We start from the raw sequence: 25,346 nt of genomic DNA on the forward strand, positions 1-25,346 counted from the left end.
AAAAAGAAAAAAAAAAGAATTTATTTTCCATTTATATTTCACATAGTCTCACTTCATATTGCAGCTCTCTTGCCTCTGGTACCTGGAGTCCTTGGCTAGTACTGAAATTGAGTAAAGTCATTCTCATGAGTTTTAGTAAACTCAAAACTCATGAAGTTGGCAAAACTCAAAGAATGCTTTTGGTCTAGTTTGACATTGGCCAGTATGTTTTTCATATCCAGTCATTCCTTTTTTCCCTGCTGACATCCTCACTTCCTGCCTGTGGGGTAAAAGTTAAATATTAAATTTGAACTCAATTGAATGTGGACACAAACAATGGTCACCAAGTCCGGGAACAGGTTGTGTGAGTCACTTGAGGCATTTATCCTGCCCTGTTTCAGAGAAATCTCTATTTCAAACTATTCCTATGTGTTACTTATTGAAAAACAACAGACAATCGCAAAAACAAGTTGACCTTTTTGTGTTCCTTGAGCCCAGTCACAAAGGGCCCTCATGACTGGGCCTCATGCCAAACAACTTGTTACAAAGAGAGCTAGGGCCCCAGACTGCGCCGAAGCTTCATGAGACCCTCCTCATCGTGCACGGACTGGTGGCCGACGCTGGAGCTCAGGCTGTTGCTTCCTGGTCTGGTGATGAATCCTCCATAGTCTGGTGAGTGTAAATATATATATATATATTTTTTCCTGTCTCCCCTTCCCATTGTAATTTGCTTATTATATCATTTGCTTATTATATGTGTATTGCCATATACTTGGGGTAAAGGCTGTTTACCCTTAAAAATATTGTCTGTGCCTTTTCTTTTCCCCTTGCACATTTCTTGCACAGAATACTGCCCTAGAGGAGGGGGTGGGAGAAACCTATGGGGATAGTATATTGAGTCTTAAAATGGACTTTGAAGGTCTCCGCAGAAATAATAGTTTGGAAGAAAAGACTTTTGAATCTCAAAACCATGAATTCTGAGTGTCATAAGCAATGGTACTCAGTGTCATAAAAGACTTGTAAACAGGTTTTGCCATGGGGAAGACAGTGGGCCATGTCCAGGAGGGAAGTTGTAGAAGAAATTCAATGTGCTAAAACCCCAAGTGTGTGGATTAGGAGGATACCTTACTAGCTACATGTTAAAATGTGCTTAAAATCATTGTGGTGTAGCCAGTAGTAAAAAGAAGGCTAAGAATTGGGATGTGTTCTTTGCCATTAGTCTAAGAATCTAAAAACTTACCTGGCTGAATAAAAAATATTGAATCTTAAGGCAAATTAGAGCCTATCTTGCTTCAGTGTTTAAAACGTGTTGGCACTTGGCAGAAACGTTTCTTCTCCTCACCATTTCACATAGTCCAGACACAAAAGCAGAACATCTGGTGGGATAGATTATTTTAATTTAATTCTAAGTATGGGAAATCCCCAAGACTCTCTGTTTGAAAGAAAACGGCTGTGTTACAAGATTTAATAGATGATTTTTATTTAGTAGACATGGGATGGTGTGAATTTTGGCAAAGACAGACGTCCCTGCCACAGTGGCTGTTCTCCACCTGCCCTGGAAGTGGAGGTAGACAGCAGCCCTGGGGTGCGTAATTCACTGCTTCACTCATTACACCTTGTTCTCCAATCTCTGAGCTTCTACGATCAATTTTATCTTAAATAGCTGGGAAATTAATATTTCAAGCCCATTGAAGGACATGTAAAATACATTCCAATTTTGTACGTGTGTGTTGCAATAAAAATGCCCTGATTAGAAAGAAAAATTCCACCAGCTCTTGTCCAGCATCAAAGAGAGACAGGAGATGAAGCTTCAGACCCAGGAAACAAGCTGTCAACCACCCCAGCAACCATTCTTTATTTTCCTTTCAAATGGTGACTCAAACTTGGGTTTAAATCTTCTGTCTTTACTTGTGTTGGACCTTTCATTTCTTCATCTGGAGACAGGGAGTCATACCCCCTCCACACATCTAAAAAAGTACCCAGTACCGTAGCAGGCTGACCCTGGCAACTCCATGAACAGAAGATATTAAAATCAAAACAGAGGTTGCTTGGATCCCAGGACTCTCTATCTCGCCACTTCTGATATTGAATACCCTCCACAAACACAAAGATGTGGGGTTATCTAGAATATTTACTGATGTCCTGAGAAAGGTCTCAACATGTGGTTCCCTCCCTCCACACTTTGTAAAAATGTTCAAATAAGCAGCCACTCAACTTGTCCAAATGCTTCTTTTGAAAGATCACTCTGTGTCTTTTCAGTGACTTTTTTTTTTTTTCATTATAATGAGTGTGATGGTTAATTTTATTTGTCAACTTGCCTGGGCCGTGGGGTACCCAGATATTTGGCTAAACATTATTCTGGGTGTGTCTGTGAGGGTGTTTTCAGATGAGATTAGCATTTGCATTGGTGGACAGAGGGAAGCAGTTGCCCCTTCCCAATGTGGGATCATCAAATCAATCTGTTGAGTGCCTCAGTTGAACAAAAGGGTGGATGAAGGTTGAATGTGCTCTCTCTGCCTGACTGCCTTTCAGGGGGCGGCATCAGTCTTCTCTGGCCTTTGGATTGAGACTATATATCCCACCAGCTCTCCTGGGTCTCCCGCTTGCTGATTCAGATCTTGGGACTTCTCAGCCTCCACAATTGTATGAACCAATTTTTTTTTTATAATAAATCTCTTTCTATATATACACACATCCTATTGCTTCCATTTCTCGGGAAAACCCTGACCTAATTCAAAGGAGTAATACATATATTAACTTTTTAAAACTTAGAATCTATAAAAGCTATTTTAAAAATCACCTTTAGGCCAGGTGCAGTGACTCATGCCTGTAATCGCAGCACTTTGGGAGGCCGAGGTGAGGTGGGTGGATTATTTGAGGTCAGGAGTTTGAGACCAGCCTGAGCAACATGGTGAGACCCTGTCTTTATTAAAACAAAACAAAGCAAAACAGAAATAGCCTGGCATGGTGGTTCATGCCTGTGGTCCCAGCTACTGGGGAGGCTGAGGTGGGAGGACAGCTTGAGCTCGGTGGGTGGAGGTTACAATGAGCCAAGATTATGCCACTGTACTCCAGACTGGGTGACAGAGCCAGACCCAGTCTCAAAAAGAAAAAAAAAAATTCACTTAAATTCTCAGTTCTCTGAAATAACTAGAAACATTTAAATGTAATTATTCCCAATCGTTTTTCTTTATATAATTGTATAATAGCATAATATGCAGGTTTGTTTTGTTTTGATTTTTTGAGACGGAGTCTCGCTCTGTCGCCCAGGCTGGAGTGCAGTGGCACCATCTCAGCTCACTGCAACCTCCGCCTCCAGGGTTCAAGCGATTCTCCTGCTTCAACCTCCTGAGTAGCTGGGACTACAGGTACATACTACCACACCCGGATAATTTTTGTATTTCTAGTAGAGATGGGGTTTTGCCGTGTTGGCCAGGCCTGGTTTTAAACTCCTGGCCTCAAGTGATCCACTCACCTCAGCCTGCTAAAGTGCTGGGATTACAGGCATGAGCCTGCAATTTTGTAATCTACTTTCTTACACATTATTAAATTTTTGAGAATATGCTTTTTTAACATTATTATTTATTTCAAATAATTGATGATTATTTTTTAAAAATACAGGTGATAACAGAAAAAAACACAAAGAACATAAACCATCATCCTAACTCCCATCAGCCAACAACAGTATTAGGTAGCACCCAGTGAACAACATTCGGTGCGTCCCTAAACACAGATAGAAGAATAAAAAATTTTTCACAAAAATCAGATTATATTATGTATGCAATTTTTAAATAAAGTTGTTGAATTTAATTTTCTGGAATTTATTATTATTATTATTAATTTTTTTTTTTTGAGACAGAGTTTTGCTCTTGTTGCCCAGGCTGGAGTGCAATGGCGCAATCTCGGCTCACCGCAACCTCCGCCTCCCAGGTTCAAGCGAATCTCCTGCCTCAGCCTCCCTAGTAGCTGGGATTACGGGCATGCACCACCACGCCCGGCTAATTTTGTATTTTCAGTAGAGACAGGGTTTCTCCATGTTGGTCAGGCTGGTCTCGAACTCCTGACCTCAGGTGATCCGCCCACCTCGGCCTCCCAAAGTGCTGGGATTACAGGCATGAGCCACCATGCCCGGCAATTTTCTGGAATTTAATAGAAGAAAATGAAACAAGTCAAATGTAAGGAATTTCTGTAGATCAAACAAAAGTTTCTTCATAAAAATTCATACCTAGGTGATCACTCTGAAGATAGAAAAATGCACAGTATTGGGTTCTTTTCTGCATACAGCAGAAAACAACCGGTTGGCTTGATCATAAAAAGAGGTTTTGTTATGTTTTGTTTTGTTTTTTTGAGACAGAGTCTCACTCTGTTACCCAGTCTGGAGTGCAGTGGTATGATCTCGGCTCACTATAATCTCTGCCTCTCAAGTTCAAGAGATTCTCCCATCTCAGCCTCTTGAGTAGCTGGGATTACAGGCATGCGCCACCACACCTGGCTAATTTTTGTATTTTTAGTAGAGATGGGATTTTACCATGTTGGCCAGGCTGATCTTGAACTCCCGACCTCAAGTGATCCACCCACCTCTGCCTCTCAAAGTGCTGGGATTATAGGCATGAGCCACCAGCACTTTGGGAGGCTGAGGCAGATGGATCACCTGAGGTTGGGTGTTTGAGACTAGCCCCACCAAAAGAGATATTTTTTAAAAGAGACATGGTAGCTCACAGAACGTGGAAAGATTGCAGGACAGCCTTTAAAATTCTTTACTGAGAATGTATCCTCTTACTGCCTTCACCTAGGGTGAGTCATTCCCACCACCTCTCCCCAGTTTAAGTAGTAGGGAAGGGGCCAGGCACAGTGGCCCACGCCTGTAATTCCAGCACTTTAGGAGCCTGAGGCAGATGGATCACCTGAGGTTGGGTGTTTGAGACTAGCCTGACCAACATGGAGAAACCCCGCCTCTACTGAAAATACAAAAATTAGCCGGACATGGTGGCGCATGCCTGTAATCCCAGCTACTCGGGAGGCTGAGGCAGGAGAATTGCTTGAACCCAGGGGAGGCGGAGTTTGCGGTGAGCTGAGATGTGCCATTGCACTCCAGCCTGGGCAACAAGAGCAAAACTTTGTCTCAATAAAAAAATACATAAATAAAAGAAGAAGTAGGGAAGGAAGAGGGGCCAGGCAGTCATGCTCAGACTGTAGGGGTCAACTGGAGACCGTTGGGCACACAGGCCCTGGACCCTTGGCCTGGCTGCTGCCACCACAAATGAACAACGTTACTGTCCCCATCTTTCCATCACTCCCTCAAGATTCGAGTCCCAGGAGGACACACCACAGGCGGTGGTCCAGAGAGTGTGGCAGGAAGCATCTGGCCCACTCCATGCCATCCTGGGAGGAAAGGGGCGGTTCTCCCGAAATCAGGGAATTATCCAGCACGGCTGAATGTTTCTCCTAGGTAGCCACAAAAATGTACCCTACAGTAACCACTCCCTGTCCCACAGCCGTGTATATCTTTCTGCTACTTGCCGGCTGAAGTCCATTCTTTTCCTCTAATTTTGTCATGATTCTGCCTCAGATTCTGAGGTCAGTCGCAGAATTAATCACGGCTAACACCCCCGATTGGGCAGTGCCTTCCTTGACATCTTATCCATGAGCACTGGGTTAGCAGCTGACCCATTTCGTCAAGTGGGTCATCTCGTCCACCAGATTCTTGACAGCTCCATTCACGGTGGGGCATGGCAGAGACTCGTGTGTGTGTAAGCCAAACCCAAACTCTTCTCAAAGTGTGGGACCATTCTCATTTATCTCATACAACCTTACTTGCAAGGATGTTCAAGGGCAGGGTGATGCAGGTCTCAGATGGTGTCCTGTGGGATGTGCACAGCAGGTGGCTGGGGAGAGCCAGACCCCTGAAACCCTCAAGGCAAGACACGGAAGATGTGCTTCATGGTCAAAAAAACCCTCTCGGTTGTTTCCTGTTAATTTGGGATTAAGAAAAAAACATTTCCTTATCTGTAGCTGCATTCTATATGCCTGAGGGTGTTTTGATTTGCTCCACTACAAAGCTCACATCTGGAAAAGCAACTGTGATTATTAATGAGTCATAAGCCGCTGTCATTATCCACCATCCATCCACTTTTCATGCTGGTCAAACTGGAGGTTAAATAGGACTATCACAGGAATCAACATCCATGCATCTTTGGTCACTAACGGCCAACATCCTCTGAATTTCCCTCATGGATTTGCTATTGCTTTTGGCTTTTTTGCCAATGGTGAGGGAAGCTATCAAGAGTTTTCTATTGTAACGACTTTTTTTTTTTTTTTTTTTTTGAGACGGGGTGTCACTTAGTTGCCCAGACTGGCCTATTCTAGGATTTGACTTTGCAGTTGATTCCCTAGACATGTGAAGATCTGAGTGTAATCAAAGATAGTTCAGAGATCATCAGGGTAACATGCAAGGACGGGTGAGTGAGGAGCCACTTCTCCATGCAATGGAACTTGCTTGAGCAAGAGGCCTTCAGGGTCTTCATGCAAGGAAAGAAGTTCGGGTTATATGAAGAGGGCAGGATGTGAGCTAGTAAGGAGGACCTGGGAGCAAGGGGAGGCGGGGTTGAGAGTAGTCTGGATGCTTTGGCTTCTCTTCTAGATCCCTAATCTAATTCTTAAGAGTTTTGAGCAATGCTCTAACCTTCACCTAAGTGATACTAAGATTCTGTAAACTCAATGGACTTTATAATTCAGCAATCTGCAGGACTGAACTTCATCATTTCAAAAGGACCGTGGGTTACACTTTGCGCCTCAATTTCAGAATGTAAGACTTGGAGGTTTCTTTTTCTCTTTCCTTAAGCTGTCCAATGCCATGTCAGCATTGTGTCCCTAAATACTAAGTGGATTTTCATTGCCTTTTGTGACTACTGAGTCAGACAGCTAAGCCCACACAACCCACATTTCTTTAACAGTTTGCTTTCTGTAACTCACTTTCTGTATTACTTAAGTTTTTGGTGCAGTTAGTAGAAAATGTTCCTGCCAATCCTAAGGAAATTTATTGAAGGTATTGGAGGGCTATTGGTGAGCCACTAAAGCCAATGGAAAGGCCAGAGAAATAAGGCTTTGAAAGTAGTTGAGGATGAAGTGAGGCCAGGCGGAGGAAATACAGCCGAGGTCACGCCATCGGCATGTCACTAATCTACACTGTCAGCGGTGCTCTGGGCCAGCCCCATGCCCTCCAGCTCCTCCCTTGCCATCATCCCAGGAATCCCCTGCAAGTCCCTCCTGGGTCAGATTCCCTGGTTCCTGAGTGGCAGGTCTTTCTCTTAATGTGTTTCCTCAATGCCTATTTATGATTTAAATTAATACACTCTCAGAATATAAAAAATAAGAAATGTCCTCACCTTGATAAACATTACATTTTTAAAAAACACAACAACAACAAAAATAGGTAATTCAGAAATTTCAGATGACTGTCCTTCAGACTGGAAGCAAAACAATTATGCCTATTGTTAGTGCTATTTTTCAATGTAGTACTGGGGGTGTTACCCAATGTTACAAGACATTAAGAAGTTAAAGTTGCCATCCAAATGAGTATTGGAAAAGAAAAAGAGAAAACTGTCATTATTTGCAGGAGTTGTGATAGTTTACATATAAATCTCAACACAACAACATGTAATGTATGAAAACTATTAGAAGAGGTAAGGCCAAATCACAGCTCATGCCTGTAATCCCACCACTTTGGGAGGCTGAGGTGGGCAAATTGCTTGAGCCCAGGAGCTTGAGACTAGCCTGGACAACATGGAGAAACCCCATCTTTACAAAAAATTGGCCAAGTGTGTGGTGGTGCACACCTGTAGTACCAGCTACCTGGGAGGGTGAGGTGGGAGGATCACCTGAGCCCAAGAGGTTGAGGCTGCATGATTGTGCCACTGCATTCCAGTCTGGGCAACATAGTGAGACCCTGTCTCAAAAAAAAAAAAAAAAATAGAAGAGTTTATAAAGGTTTCCAGGAATAATATTAACTCATAAAAATCACTGGTGTGGGGCCAGGTGCAGTGGCTCACACCTGTAATCCCAGCACTTTGGGAGGCCGAGGTTGGCAGATCACGAGATCAGGAGTTCAAGACCAGCCTGGCCAATATGGTGAAATTCCATCTCTAATATAAAGATACAAAAAAACAAAAAAACAAAAAAAAACACACAAATTGCCAGGCATGGTGGCACACACCTGTAATCCCAACTACTCAGGAGGCTGAGGCAGGAGAATCGCTTGAACCTGGGAGGCGGAGGTTACAGTGAGCTGAGATTGCACCATTGCACTCCAGCCTGAGTGACAGGGTAAGACTCCATCTCAAAAAAAAAAAAAAAAAAAAATCACTAGTGTTCCTCTTCACAGATGTACAACTGTGTAAAATTATAAAGCAGGTAGGAATTAACCAATCCCAAAAAGCACATGATATTAATGGAGTCAATTTTGAAAGTCTAAAAAGGTTGTAAAAGACTGAGTAGGGTGGGCTGGGCATGGTGGCTCATGCCTGTAATCCCAGCACTTTGGGAGGCTGAGGCAGGTGGGTCACCTGAGGTCAGAAGTGCAAGACCAGCCTGGCTAACGTGGTGAAACCCCATCTCTACTACAAATACAAAAATTAGCCAGGCATGGTGGCATGCACTTGTAGTCCCAGCTACTCGGGACGCTGAGGCAGGAGAATCGCTTGAACCTGGGAGGCAGAGGTTGTAGCAAGCCAAGATTGTACCACTGCACTCCAACCTAGGGGACAGAGTAAAAAAAAAAAAAAAAAGGAGTAAGTAAATGGAGAAATAGACCTTGTCCAAAGATGGGATAACAACATTGTAAAGATATCAGTTCACCCCCAAAATAATCTGGAAGGTTTATAGAATACCAATAAAATGTTGAGGTTTTGTGGGGTTTTTTCAATTTCAGTAAACTAATTCTACAATGCACATGGCAGGTCAGGCATGGTGGCTCACTCCTGTAATCCCAGTACCTTGGGAGGCTGAGATGGGAGGATAGTTTAAGCCCAGGAGTTCTAGACTAGCCTGCACAACATAGCAAGGCCACGTGTCTGAAAATAAAAAAATTATCTGGGCGTGGTGGTGCATGCCTGTGGTTCCAGCTACACAGGAGCCTGAGGTGGGAGAATTGCTGGAGCCTAGGAGGCTGAGCCTGCAGTGAGTCATGATTACATCACTGCACTCCGCACTGGGAGACAGAGTGAGACCCTGTCTCAAAAAAGAAAGAAGACAGAAAGAAAAGAAAAGAAAAGAATAGAGAAAAAGAAAAGAAAAGGGGGGGGAGGGAGGGAGGGAGGAAGGAAGGAAGGAAATCAAAACAAAACAAAACAAAAAAAACCACTTAAAACAAAGAGGTGTTTGAGGGCCCAGGTGCAGGAAGCACTGGGCCTTTTCAAGTCCATGTCTGTGTGCAGGACCAGGGAGCGCATTCTAGCGCCTCTAGACTAGCCAAGGCCATGAGCTCAGCCAGTTCCCAGAAGCATGTGCGGCCTTTTGGCAAGTGTGTTGACCCCTTTCCTGGTAATACAGAATCAACGGTGGGAGGAGGAGTTGAGGTCAAATGTGACAAGCATATCTGGCATTCTCTGGTTGGTCCTAAGTTGGAAACAGGAACAAAAAATGGGAAGCTGTCAGTTACTGATCAAGCCCTGGCCATTTGGGGCCAGCTGTTACAGGAGTTATTGGTTGGCTTCCTGGATTGTCACTAGAGATAGCAGTCTGACTTCCTACAAGTCTGCCCTGTAATGGACTGCCTGCCTGGGCTGGTTCCTGTAGAGAAAGCATTGGCTTCCTGGGCAGCTTGCTGCAGACTGTGGGGCAGGGCTCTGTTTTTTTTTTTTTTTTTTTTGAGACGGAGTCTCGCGCTGTGTCACCCAGGCTGGAGTGCAGTGGCGCGATCTCGGCTCACTGCAAGCTCTGCCTCCCAGGTTCAGGCCATTCTCCTGCCTCAGCCTCCGAGTAGCTGGGACTACAGGCGCCCGCCACCACGCCCGGCTAGTTTTTTTTGTGTATTTTTAGTAGAGACGGGGTTTCACCACGTTAGCCAGGATGGTCTCGATCTCCTGACCTCGTGATCCGCCCGCCTCGGCCTCCCAAATGCTGGGATTACAGGCTTGAGCCACCGCGCCCGGCCTGGGCTCTGTTTTTTAATACAGTCTGGCCATTGTCTGTTTGTATACTCAATCCTTTAGTAGCTAAACCAGAGACGTGCAGAACCATCTGGGTTACCTTCTCTCCTGTCACCCTGTAGCTACTTGTACTGAAGAATCGAGCCTGTGGGCTCAGAGGACCCATGTGCAGATGGGAAATGGCACCTTCCCTCCACCCAGGGCACACGGACGTGTGCCAACCCAACCAGCCACTGCAGTGTCAGATAAGAGCTCAAAATCAGGCTTCTTTTTATGCCTGGAGCTGAAAATATCTGGTGTGCTCTGCACACCATTGGGGCTCTCTGCACCAGGGGCCAGTGATCAGCCCAGTAATTGCTTCTCTCCTGGACAAAATGAGTGGCAGCCACTGCTCCCTCTTGGTGATGGTGGCCTACCCTGAGTATCCAAGTCTTTCCCCCATGTCTAGCCCAGTACCTTGACCAAGGTCAGGAGCTAGTTTGGGTTCTCTCAGAGGAGACTCTGTGCAATGAGGGAAGGAGGCAGGAAGGGATCACTGGGAAGTGACAAAGATTGTTGCCCTGACCATACTTGAGTCAGGCTCCCGAACCTTCTCCTAGGCCTTGTAAGATCTAATTTGGCAAGAACCCCCACCCTCGATGTCTGATCACCCTCCATATCTGATCGGTTTCAGGTGACATCTGGTCACCCAGGCCTGTCTTCAGCGAGAATCCTATTAGGTCAGTTTAGCCAGAATCCCCCTCACCCCTGACACTTCTTAGCAATTCTCCATCCACTGACCTCCACGCTGCTCCTTGGCTGTAAAATCCCACCTGCCCATGCTCTATTCAGAGTTGGACTCAATCTCTCTCGCCCACTGCAAGACCCCAGTGCAGCATCTCCTGCACCTGCAGTGACGGTCCCCACCGAGCTTGGGCAGGTGTCATGAAGATATTGTCCTTTAACAGGAGCTCTGGGGACAAGGTGAAATGTGCCACCAAAGTCATCTTCCCACTGGGCTCTGGCTTCCTTGGTCATACCTGAAGGCCAGTGGGCAGCTCTGGCCTGACACAAACCCAAACAGAGAGGGCTCCAGTGGCCAGTGAGCCTCTGCCTGGGATGCAGCCCCACCAGGGAGGCAGCCGTGGCAGCTGGGGTGGGGGATGGGGTGCTGGCCCATGTAGCCCTAACATGCCCTCTGCTTGACAGTTTCTTCCTGCCTCCAGGGCCCTGACTTATCTTTTCTCAGACGGTTTTCTTTAGAAAACTGGTTGTAAGTTCTTTCTCTGTCCCTTTGAGGTGTATGTAAATCGTTTTTAAAGGCCTGTTGCCAGCATTACAACCCAGGAATATCTTTCTTCATGGCCTAGAAACCCTTTCTTTGAACTATAATCTCCCAATGACTGTGAGAGGGTAGGAGCCTAACCTCCAAGTTGTAAAACTACTTCCTGTCTTAAAGATGTGAGAAGTTTACTTTTCCTTTGGGTAAAGCCCATTAGCACACACAGATGGCCCAAGGACTCCTCTCTGCAGGCCTTTATTTATTTTATTTTATTTTTTTGATATAGGGTCTCTGTCTCCCAGGCTGGAGTGCAGTGGCACAAACATGGCTCACTGTAGCCTCAACCTCCTGGGCTCACGTAAGCCTCTTGCCTCAGCCTCCCAAGTAGCTGAGACTATAGGTGCATGCCACCATTCCCACTAATATTTATTTATTTATTTATTTATTTATTTATTTACTGAGATGCAGTCTCACTCTGTTGCCCAGGCTGGAGTGCAATGGCACAATCTCAGCTTATTGCAGCATCCACTTCCTGGGCTCAAGCAATCCTCCCACCACAGCCTCCCTAGTAGCTGGGACTACAGGTACGCACCATGGTGCCTGGACAATTTTTGTATTTTTTATAGAGATGGGGTTTTGCCATGTTGCCCAGGCTGGTCTTAAATTCCTGGGCTCAAGCGATCGTCCTGCCTCACCCTCCCAAAGTGCTGGGATCACAGGCATAAACCATCGTGCCTGGCTACAGGCCTTTAAAAGCCCTCTGCCCTTTGTCTCAGCAAAGCTGAGTTCAGACTGAGTTCTACCCTCTCTCCTCCATGGTCATAACCTGCAGTAAAGTCTTCTATACCTATCTAACTGTCTGGTACAGTTTTTGTTTCGTTTTGTTTTGAGACCGAGTCTTAATCTATTGCCCAGGCTGGAGTGCAGTGGTGTGATCTTGGCTCACTGCAATCTCCACCTCCTGGGTTCAAGTAATCTTCCCACCTCAGCCTCCCAAGTAGCTGGGATTACAGAAGGATGCCACCATGCCCAGCTAATTTTTGTATTTTTAGTAGAGATTGGGTTTCACCCTATTTGCCAGGTTGGTCTCGAACTCCTGACCTCAGGTGATCTGCCCATCTCAGCCTCCCCAAGTGCTGGGATTGCAGGTGTGAGCCACCACGCCCAGCCCAGTTTTTGTTTTGACAGTACCCAGGGCCTCCTGTGTAGGTCTCTGGCTGGCCTCCTCACCTGCCTTCCTACTCTGAGGCGCTAACTGCAGGAACACAGGGACCACAGGCCAGCAGCACAGCCAGGGGAGCTCAGGGCCAATAAGCCCTGCAAGCCGCTACCAGTGCTTACCACAGCCCCGGGTCTGCCCTACTGCTGCATGCTCCACAAAAGCATGTTTCTATAGAAAGTAAATCTGCAGGAAATGAAAGCAGTTATTGGTTTCCATTGGGTCAATGAGATTGCCGCTGGGCAAAGGATGTGGGTTCATTTCTCTTCCTTTTTTTTTTTAGTTGAACTATCTTCACGTCCTAAAAAAAAGAAATTTCTGACATGTACCTCAATTTTCTACCTACACACTTAGCTTCCGCTAGAAAATGAAAATGCCTGCTCATAGAGGGACAAACTCCTGAATTTTAAGAAGATCCCTGAAAAATAATCCTTTGTCTTTCGCAGAAAGCTTAGAGGCCACTGGTGTGACCGGAGCCTGATTTTAGCCCCTTCTCTGTGAGGAGCTAGCTTTTTTCACGCATGCCAGGCCCCCAGGGAAGGCGTGACCCAGAGCCCAGTGTGAGCTTCATAATGTTTCAGGAGAACAGGTTGTCACGACACATGGTGGAAGCTGGCTTCTGCGGGTGAGGGGCTGCTGCCACAGCGAGGAGGGGAATGGAGGTGAGAAGGTGGCATTTCCTTCAAAACCATTTGGAGGGCTGGGCACAGTGGCTCACGCCTGTAATCCCAGCACTTTGGAAGGTCGCGGCGAGTGGATCACTTGAGGTCAGGAGTTCAAGACCAGCCTGGCCAACATGGTGAAACCCCGTCTCCATTTAAAAAATACAAATTAGCCGGGCATGATAGCAGGTGCCTGTGATCCCAGATACTTGGGAGGCTGAGGCAGGAGAATGTCTTGAACTCGGGAGGCAGAAGTTGCAGTGTAGCTGAGATCACGCCACTGTACTCCCAGCCTGGGTGACACAGCAAGACTGTGTCTCAAAAAGAAAAACAAACAAACAAACCATCTGCGGAACAGATTAGGTGTACTGCTCAGTTTGGGTTTTTTTGAGGTTGGGTGTCCTCGAGTTGAAAGCCATCGCCATATTCAGAGAAGAAAGAGCAGGATGAAGCAGACGTTTTGGGAAGATAGTTCTTGGGAGGTGGGGTTGGGGGAGCAGCACAGACCAGCTGGACCCCGGGCCACGCCGCACTTTCCACACCACCCCCCCAACACCTGGGCAGCAGTGGAAAGACTGCTGCAGGGCATCCACACCCTGCCAGAGCCCGCAGCCTCTTACTGTTTGCTTTTGTTTTCTCCAGTACTTCTGCGCTCTCAAGCTGGTTTGAGATGCATATTGTAATGAGAGCTAGGAATAGAAGCCTCTTGGAATCCCTGCTGGGTTCCAGATAAAGAAAGGAGGCTCCTCTGGAAGCTCTTCCCTGCAGGGGCCACAGACCAAAACACAGCCAAAGATGGGGTGGGGAGGGCCTCTTCACACTCAGCCCCGCTTCCTGGGGCTTCTTTTTCTCAACGGTCACTTTCCAGTCATCGGAGGGGACTCCTGATAAATATTTCAGCTCTGGCCTCGGTCCTGAGCCGCCTGCCTTTTGTGATCACTGAGAGTCCATTTTTCCTCTCTCTGCTTTCAAGTGCTACCTGGTGGCTACTTAAAAATCAGTGGCTGGGCGCAGTGGCTCACGCCTGTAAACCCATCACTTTGCGAGGCCGAGGTGGTGGATCATTCGAGGTCAGGGGATCGAGACCATCCTGTCTAACACGGTGAAAACCCATCTCCACTAAAAATACAAAAAAATTAGCTGGGCGTGGTGGCAGGCCCCTGTAATCCCACCTACTGGGGTCGGGGGGGAGGCTGAGGCAGGAGAATCGCTTGAGCTTGGGAGCCAGAGGTTACGGTAAGCCAAAATCATGCCACTGCATTCCAGTCTAGGCGACAGAGACCCTGTCTCAAAAAAAAAAAAAAAAAAAAATTGGTAAGGGCTGTATGAGACATTCCGGAGAAAACATGGTGAAAGTTTCTTGACATTTTTGCAATGATTGTCATTATGAAAGCGAAACTGACTTTCCAGGCAGTCAAAAAAAAGAAAAGAAAAAGAAAAAAGCTTCAGTTATGTTCTAGTGGAAACTGGCTTTTTATTACAGCCTCAGTACTATGGGAGCCTGTAGTGCAAGCCAATACAATGTCATTTAACATCACATAAAAAATGTTTATAAGTAGTGGTTAGGGGACGGGCATGGTGGCTCACACCTGTAATCCCAGCACTTTGGGAAGCTGAGGTAGGCTGATCACCTGAGGTCAGTAGTTCAAGACTAGGTTGGCCAACATGGTGAAACCCCGTCTTTACTAAAAATACAAAAATTAGCCAGGCATGGTGGCACATGCCTGTAATCCCAGGTACTCTGGAGGCTGAGGCAGGAGAATCGCTGGAACCCGGAAGGCGGAGACTGCAGTGAACTGAGATCACGCCACTGAACTCCAGCCTGAGTAACAGAGCGAGACTCTCTCAAAAAACTAAAAGAAAAAAAAAAGTTGTGGTTAGCGTATCAGTGACGGTTCAAGTATCCTTTTGGATTAAAAGTGTAAAGTGAGGGCTACTTGATGCATTTAATACTGTTCTTCCCCATTGCAGTTAGAATCCAGCCTTTGCTCTTCAGTAGGGCAAACAGTCTTTCTCAGAGCACCCCATTTTACACCTGCCATGTAGAACTAGAAGATCTTTATAGAAGTCCCTGGCACCTAACACCACAAATATATATTTTTTTCCTTTAAAAATTTCATCCCCATATCTCTCAGAATACTAAACACTCCCCACATCCTCAGGGCCCTCCACCATGTGGCTGCAGCCTCCCTCTCCCTGCTTCACTGTGGTGCACTCAGACCCCTGCCCCACCTTTTCTCATCCAAGCCGGGACCCATCATCCACTTTCCTGGAATGGTCTTCGTCATTTTCACTTGTCAGTGTGATGATTAATTTCATGTGTGAACTTAGTTGGGTCTGGTACCCAAATATTTGTTCAAGCATTATTCTAGATGCTTTCTGGAAAGGTATTTTTCAGATGAGATTAATGTTTAAGTCGCCAGACTTTGAGTAAAGTAAATAACCCTCCATAATACAGGTAGGGCTGAAAGGGTTCAGGGTGTGCCGCCCAGAACAAGCCGCTCTGGCGTAAGTATTATTTTGAGCTGAAGGCAACTGAAAAAAAGCAGAAGAGGTGAGCTCTCTTCTGTCCCACTCGCTACCTTAAAACAGAGCACAAATTTCCATTTGTGAGGGTGCTCCCCACTTTGCTGTATCAGGAAGGGGATAACAGCCAGATCACTGAGATGAGATAGCACCAAGGAAGACTCTACTCACACAAGCCCTTTCCTGCCTTTTCCCCAGACATTAACCTTGTCTATTTGCTGCCCCTAAAAGCCTAACTCCTCTTTCCTTTGTCTTGTCAATTCTCTACAAAGTTACTGTTCTTTATTGAGATGCAACAATCTCAGCCTAAGTTCTTTTTTTTTTTTTTTTCGAGACAGGGCCCCATTCTGTCACTCAGGCTGGAGTGCTGTGCTGTGGCGCGATATGGACTCTCTGCAACGCCCATGCGATCTCAGCTCACTGCAACCTCCGCCTCTCAGGCTCAGTGATCCTCCTGCCTCAGCCCTGCAAGTAGCTGGGACCACAGGCACATGCCACCATGCCTGGCTCATTTTTATGTATTTTTTTTGTAGAGACGGGGGTTTACCGTGTTGCCCAGGGTGGTCTCGAATTCCTGGACTCAAATGATCCACCTATCTCTGTCAAAGGAGTTTGAACCAAAGCAACTCCATTTTGAATAGGGGCTGGGTGAAATAAGGCTGAGACCTGCTGGCCTGCATTCCCAGACAGTCAGGCAATCTAAGTCACAGAATGAGATAGGAAGTCATCACAAGATACAGGTTATAAAGACCTTGCTGATAAAACAGCTTGCAGTAAAGAAGTGGGCTAAAACCCACAAAAACCAAGACGGCCACAAGAGTGACCTCTGGTCATCCTCACTGCTACACTCCCACCAGCACCATGATGGTTTACAGATGCCATGGCAACATCAGGAAGTTACCCTATATGGCCTAAAAAGGGGAGGCATGAATAATCCACCCCTTGTTTAGCATATAATCAAGAAATCACCACAAAAATGGGCAACCAGCAGCCCTTAGGGCTGCTCTGCCTATGGAGTACTCATTCTTTATTCCTTTAGTTTCTTAGTGAACTTGCTTTCACTTTACTGTATGGACTTACCCTGAATTCTTTCTTGTGCGAGATCCAAGAACCCTCTCTTGGGGTCTGGATCAGGACCCTTTTCCTGTAACACCTCAGCTTCCCAAAGTACTGGGATTACAGGTGTGTGCCACCGTGCCCGGCCCTAAGAACAAGTAGTAACCACCCTTTTCAATGACTCATCTCTGAGTCCTCGCATGTGTAAGCACACTTTAGCAAACTTTGGTTTGTTTCTCTCCTGTTTCTCCATCTTTCATTAGTCTAATTTGCAGGGCCTCATCCAATGAACGCTAAGATGGATAGAGGAAAGATATTTTATTCCTCCCCTACAGTGCTCATGCAATCCGTTGAAGGCCTTAAGAAAAAGGCTCACCTCCCCCATGGAGGAGGGAATTCTGCCAGCAAACTGTTCTTGGGCCCGAGCTGCAGCTTCAACTCTTCTCTGAGTTTTCAGCCTGCCACCTGCCCTGCACATTCCAGACTTGCCAGCCCCACAGTCACATGAACCAGTGCCTCAAAATAAACCTCTCAATCTATTTAGGAAGTTTGTTTTGCCAAGCTTAAGGATGTGCCCATTACACAGCCTCAGGGGGTCCTGATGACATGTGCCCAAGGTGGCTGGGGTACAACGTGGTTTTATACATTTTAGGGAGACATGTAGCTTTTTTATCTTTGTAGCTACATTATTTAGGAGTAAAATGGGAGGAAGGTTTGCCTAATGCAGTTCCCAGCTTGACTTTTCCCTTTGGCTTAGTGATTTGGAAATCCCAGGATTTATCTTCCTTTCACGATAGATAGATAGATAGATTTGAAAAAAGCCAAATTCTGTAAAATATTTGAAAAGACAAAATATTTGAAGAGACAAATGTGAGGATCATGATCCTCAGGTGGTTCTGAGAACCTGTGCCCAAGGTGGTTGGGTTAAAGCTTGATTTTATACATTTTAGGGAGACAGAAGTTATAGGCAAAGACATAAATGAATACAAGTAAGCTATACATTGGTTCAGCTTGGAAAGGCAAAATATCTAGAAACAAGATGCTTCCAGGTCATAGGGCAGATTCAAAGATTTCCTGATCGGAAATTAGTTGGAAGAGTTAAACTTTGACTGAAGGGTTGAAGTCAGCAGAAAGAAATGCTTGGGGTTAAGATAAGGGGCGCTGTAGAAGCCAAGGTTCTTGTTATATAGATGGAGCCTCCAGGTAGCATGCTTCAGAGATAATAGATGGTAACAGTCTCTTCTCAGACCTTAAAAGGTGCCAGACTCTTAATTAAATCTCTCCTGGATCAGGAAAAGACCTGGAAAGGGAAGTAGATTTTCTACAGAGTGTAGATTTTCTGCACAAGAAATGGCTTTGTGGGGCATGGTGGCTCACGCCTGTAATCCCAGCACTTTGGGAGGCCAACGCAGGTGGATCACTTGAGGTCAGGAGTTCAAGACCAGCCTGACCAATGTGATGAAACCCCATCTCTACTAAAACTACAAAAAATTAGCCAGTTGTGGTGGCAGGTGCCTGTAATCCCAGCTACTCAGAAGGCTGAGACAGGAGAATCACTTGAACCTGGGAGGGGGAGATTGCAGTAAGCCAAGATCACACCACTGCACTCCAGCCTGGGCAACAAGAGTGAAACTCCATTACACATACACACACACACACACACACACACACACACACACACACACACACAATGGCTTTACAGGGCCATTTCAAAATGTGTCAAAGAAAAGTAAATTTTGGAGTAAAATACTTTGATTTCCTTTAGGGCCTGTTATCTGTCATGGGACGTTATACCACCAAGTTTGGAGTGGGTATCTCATTTCCTACACAGAATCTGTGTTGTCAGTCTTGGATTTCTATTTTAATGATAATACTGGTCAGTTTTTCTAACCTCCAAAAGGGAGGGAGTATAATGAGGAACATCTGACCCCTCCTCCCTTCCCATCATGACCTGAACTAGTTTTTCCCATGTCTTTGGAATCCCTTTGGCCACTGAGCCATTCAGTCAGTTAGGAGGCTTAGACTTTATATTTGGTTTACATTCAGGTAGGTAGGTAGGTACGTAGGTAGGTAGGTAGATAGATAGATAGATAGATAGATAGATCATCTAATCTCTGTTTCTCTGGAGAAACCTGACTAATCCAGTGAGCCAGCTCTCTTTGACCATCATCTCTGGAGGTGGTGGCTGAGAGCGTGGCCTCTCTTGATGTTCTCCTTGGGCATTTTCACACCTAGGGCTACCATGTGTACTTGCCGCCTGATGTCCCAATGCCTGAGAGCCTTTGTGGGCACTCATAGCACAACCCCTGAGCCAAGCACAGGCTTTCTGCTGAGCAATGGGTGGATGGTGAATGTAAGATACAATAAATTCCTCTTCAGAGATTTAGCCTGTTAACTTCCTTATTCTTTGTTCTCAAACTCAACTTCCTTGTTCTCCATGCCTCCTTGCCTCTAGTTACTGTGAACAACCTTCTCGCCAATTCTAATCAATAATTCACATCTTTCCCTTGGTTACCCACTCTGCACCCATTCTTCCCACTGAAACTGCATGTCCCGCCACTGTAACTCACATCCCCCTTCCCTTCCTTATTTGGAAAAGTATTCACAAATAGCCAATCAGGTCAACTTTGAATGTGTGGTCTGACCCCAGCCCCTGGGGGAGTGACACAGAGGTAGGGACTGCATTAGGGATAAAAATCCTTTCCCTCCTTTGTTCAGTGTGCTCTTGCGATCATGATTGATGCAGGCAGCACCCGTCTGCAGAAGTAAATTGCCTTGCTGGAAAACTTTTGCCTGAGTGCGGGTTTCACTTTATGGGCACCGAGCATTTGTTTCCAACAAATCTGGGGGCTCATCCAGGATCCCCATTCTCCTCCAGTTAGGGGTCTCCAGTCAACTCTCGTGAGGAGACACGTCCCACTGCCTCGTTTAGATGGCCTCAGGGTGAGGGATCAGGACCCACCCAGTGCAACGAATAAACCCGGAGTCTCAGCAACGTGAGGAGAAAAAGGCTTGCAACACCATGGCGACCAGGTAACTCCGTGCACAGACTAAGGTAAGAAACATCGCAGCAGCAACAAAGTACTTCCTTGGTGGTCGGGATATTCTGGAGGTTTAAAGTGCATGAATGGTAGCAAGCATGACTGCTGTGCAGAGCAAGTGAGTCCAATCTGTGGTTCCGTAGTCACCTCATATGTCTTAGGGTGGCCCTTTGGGGGTCCCAGCAGGGGACTCACCATCAATGCTAAGAGGGGCCTGAAACATCTGCACGAGGGAAGTGGCCAGAGCAGATGAAGTGAAGGGAGAAGGGTGTAAGGAGCCTCCAGCAGGTGGGGCAAAAGGATAGGCAAGAAATCTCTAATACAAGGGATTCAGCCTCAGCAAGCCTCCAGAGAAAAATAGGCAAGAAGTCTTTAGTATGAGAGATTGAACATTCAGCAAGCCTCCAGAGAAGAATAGGTAAGAAGTCTCTAATACAAGAGATTGAGCCTAACTAGGACCCAACATAGGAAATACACCAAGCAAGACAAGGAGTAAAAAGGATAAAGATAGCAATAAAGATATTCTCCCTGATAGTTCCCTAGGTCTCATGTTGAAATATTGGAAAGATAATGAGAGGACTAAACATAAGAAAAGGCAACAAATGATAAAATATTGCTATTTTATTTGGACTCAGGGACCCCTCCTCAAACCCTCAATCTTCTGGCCAAAGCTTGGGTTGAATGACAATGTGATGTGTCAACTTCTAATTCAATATGTAAACGATAAAAGCCCGGTTTCTCAAGAAGAACCGGACTATGCTCTTTGTTGGAGGCAGGGACCTGTCCTCCTCTTTCCCTGAAAGACAACTAGGGAAAAACACAATCTAGCACCTCAAAATGAAGAGTCAGAAAGCCAGCTCCCATGCCTAAAGACTCCAGCACATGGGATCCCCTAGACCATCTTCCCCTACTCAGTGCCCCTAAACCTTACCCTCAGGCAGCTGCTGCTGTCCTGGATCCCCCTCCAGATCCTTCCCCCGCTCACATTATTCCTCCTCCTTACAATCCTGATTCTTTGGAATCATCATCCCATGAGCCTGTTCCCTCCCAGCCTAAGTACTCCTCCCTAAAAGGACTCCAGTATGAAGTATAACACTGTAAAAAGAATATCCAGAATTTCCCGTTTCCCTCCATACCTAAGGAGTCAACCCCAACTCTCTTCCCCTTAAAAGAAGTACCACAAGGAGGGGGAGCTATTGGCTTTGTGAATGCTCCCTTAACCAGTTCAGAAGTCCTAAGTTTGAAAAAGGAACCAAAGCCATTGTTAGGTGACCCTTATGGGGTGTCAGATCAAGTTGATCAATTATTGGGACCTCAGTTATACACTTGGGTCAAGTTAATGTCCAACCGAGGTATCGTCTTTTCAGGGGAAGAAAGAAGCATAATCTGTAGGGCTGCTATGGCAATTTGGGAACGTGAACACCCTCCTGGTCAAAATGTCCTACTGCAGATAAAAAATTTCCCACCCAAGACTCCAAGTGGGACAATAATAATGCAGCTCACTGGGAAAATATGCAAGACCTATGGGAAATGATAATAAAAGGAATTAGAGAATCAGTACCCCAAACTCTAAACCTCTCTAAAGCATTTAATATACAACAGGAAAAAGATGATGGGCCTATGAAATTCTTAGACAGGCTAAAGGAGTAAATGAGACAGTATGCAGGCCTAAATTTGGAAGCTCTCCTTGGACAGGGAATATTAAAGCTACATGTTGTCACTAAAAGTTGGCCAGGTATTTTTTAAAAGTTACAAAAATTAGAAGATTGGGAAAACCAACCCCTAAGTGAACTTCTCAGAGAAGCTCAAAAAGTGTATGTGAGGAGAGATGAAGAAAAGCAGAAACAAAAGGCAAAATTCGTGTTATCTACTTTCTAGCAGATGGCTCCAAACCCATATGCTTCTAAACAAGGTCTCCAGGGAGCCAAAAACTATAAAGGGTCCAGACCCCTGTTTGAAGGACACAAGCTTCCAACTAGGGGACCTAGGCCTTCATTTCCCAGGCCTTCTAAAGAGAAAGTAGAGGAGAGGCCAAGTATATAATTCTTGAGAAATTGGTCTTTTATTTCAAATGTAGGAATGTCAGCAGTGGAGTGTAAATAAGGCAATCCATAGAGCATCTCATAAGAGGAAAGGCCAATATCTTTCCGAGGGACGGTTCAGATTCTTAACAAGGCAATAGGAAGACATTTAATCCATGGCAACCAAGTTTCTAGAACTAATTTGGTTAAGTGGTTCTTCAGGGTCTGATTCATCCTTTCTACCCTACCTGATGAAGGTAGGTACCAAGGAGTATGATATTCCCATTTAATGTCTAGTGTTTGGGATACATTTTTAATGATATGTGCTGTGAAGAAATCATCTAAGCCAGGCATGGTGGCTCACATCTGTAATCCCAGCACTTTTGGAGGCCAAGGCAGGTGGATCACATCTGAGGTCAAGAGTTTGAGACCAGCCTGGCCGATATGGTGAAACCCTGTCTCTACTAAAAATACAAAAAGTAGCTGGGCGCCTATAATTTCAGCTACTTGGGAGACTGGCACAGGAGAATCACTTGAACCCAGTAGGCAGAGGTTGCAGTGAGCCGAGATCTCGCCATTGCACTCCAGCCTGGGTGAAAGAGCAAAACTCTGTCTCAAAAAAAAAAAAAAAAAAAAAAAAAAAAAAAGTGGTTGCTATAAACCCAAGTGAAGTAGTTTCCCGATGCAGACATTGAGTGTCTGCATCACCATAGTGACTTACTTTCCCCTATTTTGCCAACAGTCCTGAAATCTTGGTTGTATGGATCTTGAAATGATCTTTCATGAGAACAACCCTGATCAATATTAAGGACATGCAGATAATCATCATGCTGGGGTCACTGTCCAAACCAAACATAACTGTCTCAATCCCAATCTGAAAAATAGAAATGTATTAAAAACCTGAATCATGATACGCTACAGTTTCTTTTCCTTAAGCATAAAATGCACTGTTTCCTGTTATATTGAATATTCAGATTCTGCTTAAAAAAAAGAAAATTTAAAAAGCTTTCTCAAGTCCAACAGAGTTTATAAAAATAAAAAGTAAAAATAAAGACCTTACATCAGACAGACTCTACTTTCTCTTTTCTTAAAACCAAAGGTCTCCTAACACAGGCACTGCCCCTGGAGTTCTCAGTACCTCAACATCAGCCTGGGGATCATGTCCTCATCAAAAGCTGGAAAGAGGAGAAACTCGAACCAGCCTGGGAAGGACCTTACCTGCTGCTCCTAACCACTGAAACCACAGTCCAGAGAGCAGAAAAAGGATGGACCCATCACACCTGAGTCAAGAAAGCACCACCACCTCTGGAGTCAGGAGCCGTTATCCCAGGGGAAAACCCTACCAAACTAATGCTAAGAAAAGTTTAACTCTCTTTCATCTATTCTACTACTCCTTCTTCTTTCCTCATTCTATGGCTGACCACCTCATTATTAATGTAACCACGTCAAGCTCACCCCAAACTATTACCTTTGATGCATGTCTTGTTATACCCTGTGGAGATCTCCAAAGTCAAAAGCAACACTCAGCCTCAGAGAAATATCTCTGCCCCTTTAAGATAAAAGGCTCCCCCTATCAAGACCCTTGTTCCTTAACGAATGCAGGAAAACAGGTCTGCCATAGCTGGAATGATGCTATGTGGACAACTATCAAGGCTGGACCTCATCATCAGGTGGTTGTGTGTCCTTAAAACCATACATTTGCTTCACTAAAGGAAGTACCTCCCACAATTGCCAGTATAACCAATGTAATCCAGTGCAAATTTCTATTCTCATTCCCACTTCTACTGACCCTAAACCTACTTTAAGTTGCTTATATGGCATGGGAGCCAAAATAGCAGGGACACATCTTATTGGATCTTTTGAGATATGTTTTATTATTCCTTCACCTCCTACATCTCCTTCTACACTATCCCCCAATGTTCTGTTCTTCCTCCACCCAAAGATAAAACCAAAATAGATATTGTAGAAGTAAATGACCTAAAACAAACTTTAGCAATTGAAACAGGATATCAAGATGCAAATGCCTGGATGGAATGGATTAAATATTCCGTACACACTTTAAACAAAAGCAATTGTTATGCTTGTGCGCACAGCAGGCCAGAGGCCCAGATTGTCCCCTTTCCACTCAGATGGTCCTCCAGTCGACCAAGCATGGGCTGTATGGTAGCTCTCTTCCAGGATTCTACAGTTTGGGGCAATAAATCATGCCAAGCTGTCTCTCTGCTGTATCCTGAAGTTCAACACCCTGCGGGTCAGCCCCCAAGGGCCATCCAGCTTCCATCTCCCAATGTCAGTTTCACCTCATGTCTTTCATGACAAGGGGAGAACTTGGCATTCCTTGGAAGTTTAACAGGATGTAGTGAGCTTAAGCCCTTCCAAGAGCTTACCCATCAGTCTGCCCTTAGTCATCCTCGAGCGGATGTATGGTGGTATTGTGATGGACCCTTACTGGACACTCTGCCAAGTAACTGGAGTGGTACTCGTGCTCTTGTACAATTGGCTGTCCTTTTCACCCTTTCATTTCTTCAACCAGAAAAAGAAAAGCCACACCACCACAAAATAAGAGAAGCCCCTTAAGGATCTTTTGACTCTCAAGTTTATTTAGACACAGTTGGAGTCCCACAGGACAAATTCAAAGCTCAAGACCAGATAGCTGCAGGATTTGAATCAGTATTTTGGTGGGTAACTATCAATAAAAATATAGATTGGATAAATTACATCTTTTATAACCAGCAGCAGTTTATTAACTACACTAGAGATGCTGTCAAAGGAATAGCCGAACAGTTAGGGCCTACTAGCCAGATGGCTTGGGAAAACAGAATGGCCCTAGACATGATATTAGCCAAAAAAGGTGGAGTTTGTGTTATGATCAAAACTCAGTGTTGTACCTTCATCCCAAACAATACTGCCCCCAGTGGGAGCATAACAAGGGCCTTACAAGGCCTTACTGCTTTATCCAGTGAATTAGCTAAACATTCTGGAGCCAATGACCCTTTTTCAGGATGGCTAGAAAGGTGGTTTGGTAAATGGAAAGGAATCACAGACTCAATTCTTACTTCTCTGGCAGCCATAATAGGTGTACTCATTCTTGTCGGGTGTTGTGTCATACCATGTATCCGTGGGCTAGTACAGAGGCTTATAGAAACAGCACTTACTATAACCTCCCTTAGCTCTCCTCCACCTTATTCAGATAAGCTTTTCCTTTCAGAGGATCAAGTCGAACAGCAAAGCCAAGACATGTTAAAAAGGTTTGAAGAGGAGGGACCATAAAAATTGAAAGAGGAAAATTATACAGTAAATTCCTCTTCAAAGATTTAGTCTGTTAACTTCCTTATTCTTTGTTCTCAAACTCAACTTCCTTGTTCTCCTTGCTTCCTTGTCCCTAGTTACTGTGAACAACCTTCCCGCCAGTTCTTTTTTTTTTTTTTTTTTTTTT

The 25,346-nt window shown here is 45.2% G+C and overlaps 1 long non-coding RNA gene across 1 annotated transcript; it reads left to right on the forward strand.

Annotated features, from left to right (window-relative positions):
* Positions 1 to 173: 173 nt before the first annotated feature.
* On the forward strand, positions 174 to 25,346 carry LOC108582460. Its single transcript, XR_001896029.3, has 3 exons — positions 174 to 651; positions 19,727 to 19,903; positions 23,010 to 25,346. It is a non-coding gene; the product is annotated as an uncharacterized LOC108582460 (long non-coding RNA).

Source organism: Papio anubis, chromosome 13 (genome assembly GCF_008728515.1).
Source record: "Papio anubis isolate 15944 chromosome 13, Panubis1.0, whole genome shotgun sequence".
Lineage (NCBI taxonomy): Eukaryota > Metazoa > Chordata > Mammalia > Primates > Cercopithecidae > Papio > Papio anubis.